A 4,987-nucleotide genomic window follows, 5' to 3' on the forward strand; every position below is an offset into this window, starting at 1 on the left:
GTCAACTTCGTGGAAACATTTGGAACAGAAGGTATGCCACTCATCGTCAATATACGCTTCTGAAATTGATCCTTCTGGGAGAGCCTTGTTACCCACTGTACATTTCAAATTTCCAAGAAATTGTTCAATGGGATACATCCATTTATATTAAACTGGTCCTACAAGTCGAGTCGCACGTGGCAAATGAACGGCTAGGTGAATCATGACGTCGAAGAATGACGGTGGGTAAATACTTTCTAGCTTACACAATATTATAGCAATTTCCCGTTCCATTCGATCCAAAGCTTCTACATTCAATGTCCTAGCACATAAGTCTTTAAAAAATGCACCAAACTCAGTCAAAGCCACACGCACATCTCTCGTCAAGTACCCACGAATACCAATAGGCAATATACGTTGTAAGAAGACATGACAATCATGACTTTTTAATCCAGTTATTTTTCAATCATTTGTTCTCACACACCTTGTTAGATTCAAGGCATAACCGTCCGATAATTTAATCTTCATTAGCAACTCACGAAATGTAACCCTTTCGTTCCTTGACAATGTATACCACCAAATCGGCATTTAGACAAATGATCCATTTTCTTGCAATTGCATTTCCTGTCTTACTCCCAACCGCTTCAAATCCTTCATTGAGTTTATGGTATCCTTTATTTTTCCTTCAATTGATATCAATGTTTCCAATACGGATTCGTAGATATTTTTTTCAATATGCATAACATCAAGACTATGCCGCAATTTTAACTTCGACCAGTATGGAAATTCAGAAAATATACTCTTCTTTGTCCAGTTCAACTCATTCGTAGCTCGTTTTCTCTTTCATTTTTTTTCCAAATTCATTACAACCAACATCTATAAATTGTGTAAGTATTTCTTCGCCAGACGAATATGGCGGAGGTTGGCCCCATTCAACAGTTCCATCAAACATTCTAGAATTTTCACGCCATCTATGGTCATCAGGTAAAAATCGACGATGACCCATGAAACATAATTTCCTCCCGTACGTAAGCCATTCATATTTGGTATGTTTGTTACAAGTTGGATATGCCATTTTCCCCTTAGTACTCCAACCTGACAAGTTTCCATAAGCGAGAAAATCATTTATTGTCCATAATACCGCAACATGCATCTCGAATGATTTGCCCGTTGATGAATCAAATGTGAGAACCCATTCTCCCACAAATATTTCAATTCTGCAATCAATGACTGTAAGTGTCTATATCATTTCCTCGTGATTTCGGACCTGGAATGAGCAAACTCATCATGAAATATGGATCTTTTATAAACTTCCACGGTGATAGATTATATGGCATAAGTAAAACTAGCCAAGTACTATGACTAGTACTCATGTTCCCAAACGGATTAAATCCATTTGTTGCCAACCCAAGTTGCAGATTACATGGTTCTTCAGCAAACCATGGGTGTTCCTGATCAAATTCCTTCCACACCTGGGAATCAGCAGGATGTGACAAAATATCATCGTTCCTTACTCTGTCTGATGAGTGCCATGTTATGTCTACAGCCGTTGTGCATAACATAAATAATCATTGTAATCTAGGTATTAATGGGAAGTGGCGTACAACCTTTTGCGGCACATTTTACTTGTTCGATGTCCATCTTAATTCATAGCATATGGGACACCCGTTCAACTGCTCATTCTCTTGCCAAAATAATATGCAGTCATTCTTACATGCATGTATTACGTTGTAATCAAATCCGAGTCCTCATTTCAACTTTTTTTCTTCATAGAAGTTACGAGGTAAAGTATTGTTTGTTGGCAGTGCCTCTTTAAACAGCTCAAGTAATATATTGACTGCCTTAATAGATAATCGACATATTGATTTTATGTGAAGCAGTCTTACGGTAAATGATAACTTACTGTGCCTTCTGCATCCGCATCCTAGATATAGCTCACGCTGCGAATCATTCCACAATCGTTTAAAAATGTTATGGCCCCCAATCATTTGAGCTTGATGTGTCCGTATTACCTTTATCCATAAACATTCCCGCACCGATGTCACCTAACATTTACTCCATATCCTCATCGTATTCATCTCCAATAACCTCTAATTGTACATTTTCATCGATCTCTTCTTTTTCATGTGGAGCCTTAAATGAAGTTGGATATGGTTTGCTGTGTAAGAGCCAATCAGTATAACCCTTGTCAATACCTTTGACAAACAGATGCTCTCTCACCATGTCTATCTTATGAGAATGCAAATTCCAACATTCTCTACATGAACATCTAATACGCCCATCACTATCGCATGTACCCAATGCAAATTCCAAGAATTTCTTAACACCATTAGCATATATATTGTAATTCTGACCCAATTGATCGCTAACTCTCATCCAACACTTATCCATGCCGACTATCTTCATTACAAATAATCATGTGTGCATCAGCCAACAAGCATGTATCATGTATCAATCAAGGAGTTTGCCACCTTTCACCGGGTAGTTGGTCCTATCCCGTTCGAGATTGTAAGATCATAGTTGCCAACCTATGATCTATTATCTGTCACGTCCAACAAAATTTCAACAACATCTCCCCATAGTTCTTCAAATATGCTCTTTTGGTTGTGTGTACTGACGATTAACACGTCGTTGCACCATCACCGAAACTGCATATTCGGAGAATAAGGGATGAATATACCAAAATCATAATGTTGGATGACAACAGATATCGTTCGATAGTTTGCGAGAATGATCTTACAATTCCAAACTATTCACTCTAGACAATTCAAGAGTTATCAATCAAGCATTAATCCGGATTGATAACTCTCAAACGGGTCTAAGGTTTATTTTGATGAACAAACAATGCAAAATATGCTAACATATGTCAAACAATAGCAACATTTAAAAACAATAACAAATAGTATTATTAAATCTTAATTATTTGTATTTTAATTTAAAGATTTAGTAGTATTTTAATTTACATACTTCATTTTATTAATTTAGAATTAAGTATTTAAGTATTATTAAATCTTAACTATATGTATTTTAATTTAAAGATTTAGTAGTATTTTAATTTAAATACTCCATTTTATTCATTTAGAATTAACAATTTAAGTGTTATTAATCCTAACTATTTGTATTTTAATTTAAAGATTTAGTAGTATTTTAATTTACATACTTCTCTATTAATTTAAAATTAAGTATTTAAGTATTATTAAATCTTAACTATTTGTATTTTAATTTAAAGATTTAGTAGTATTTTAATTTAAATACTTCATTTTATTCATTTAGAATTAATTATTTAAGTATTATTAAATCCTAACTATTTGTATTTTAATTTAAAGATTTAGTATTAAGTATTTTTATTTTTGTTTAGTTGAAGTATTTTTAAACTATTTTTGAGTAATCATTATTGACAACTATCTTTATATATTTGTATTCTGATTGTAAATACATTGATGTATAGTTTCCGCTCAGAGGATGCTAAACTATGTTTGAACATAACATACCCGTTCGAACAGTAAGCCTAAACCGTTTGAACGGGTTCATTCCAGATTTTAGTCCTCTTCAACAACGGAAACCCCATTAATCATGAACTCACACCAACACAAACAACAATATCAAGAGCATACAAATTTCCAACACTGCAAAATATCATATTCAAACCAAAATGATAATATAAAAAGCATATCTAGATTTTTGGAGATGAAAAGGCAAGGAGATTAGATTATATGCCATGTACCCTTAACGAAGGAGCTCCCCAAAAAGTAGTAATCCGAGAATAATTGAGTGAGATGAAAACTCTTTTGAGTTTGGCAGCTAGATTGAGGAAGAATGGTGTTGGTTCGCGAAGGGGCTCTGTTTCATAAGAGACTGAGAGTGGCGTGCGGGAGGAGAGCGAGATTGTGAGGTTCTATCGTATATTTACAGATCATTTTCTATTCGAACGGTTATTTACTAACCGTTTGAACGTGAAAGTATGAAGTGAGAAAAAACTCTTCCTAAATTTTCACGTTTGAACGTATAAATAGTATGTTCGAACAGGAATGGATGCATTCCCGCTCGAACATTAACCATTCGAACTCTTATTATTAATAGTTCGAACGGCTTGGTAAATATTTAATAGTATTTTATTTTACACCATACCTTCAAATAAAAGAAGAACATTAATATATATAGACATATTAGATAATACTATAGTTTAGTAACATAGTAATATCATATTATAATATATAATCGAGCATATTATATATTATATTATAGTAAAGTATATATGAATATATAATATCATACTAATTAAATTATAAGTAACATATATATAGTATCAACATATTGTCTCATCTATAGTACTAGCATATATAGTGTCATCTAATTAGACTATAACTAAAATATATTATGTTAATATATTAGACTATATATAACATATATATAGTATCATATATAGTGTTATCTATGGTACTAGCATAGATAGTGTTATCTAATTAGACCATAACTAAAATATAATATGTTAATATATTAGACTATAGATAACATATATAGTATCATATATAGTGTCATATAATTAGACTATAACAAAAATATATTATGTTAATATATTAGACTATATATAACATATATATGGTATCATATATGGTGTCATCTATAGTACTAGTATAGATAGTGTCATCTAATTAGACCATAACTAAAATATAATATGTTAATATATTAGACTATAGATAATATATATAGTACTAGCATATATAGTGTCATCTAATTAGACTTTAACTAAAATATATTATGTTAATATATTAGACTATATATAACATATATATAGTATCATATTTAGTGTCATTTATAGTACTAGCATAGATAGTCATCTAATTAGACCATTACTAAAATATAATATGTTAATATATTAGACTATAGATAATATATATATAGTATCATATATAGTGTCATCTAATTAGACTATAAATAGAATATAATATGTTAATATATTACTATAGTATTTAAATGTATTGAAGTAAAACGTTCGAACAACCTTGCA

The sequence above is a fragment of the Juglans microcarpa x Juglans regia genome, chromosome 8D (genome assembly GCF_004785595.1).
Source record: "Juglans microcarpa x Juglans regia isolate MS1-56 chromosome 8D, Jm3101_v1.0, whole genome shotgun sequence".
Classification (NCBI taxonomy): domain Eukaryota; kingdom Viridiplantae; phylum Streptophyta; class Magnoliopsida; order Fagales; family Juglandaceae; genus Juglans; species Juglans microcarpa x Juglans regia.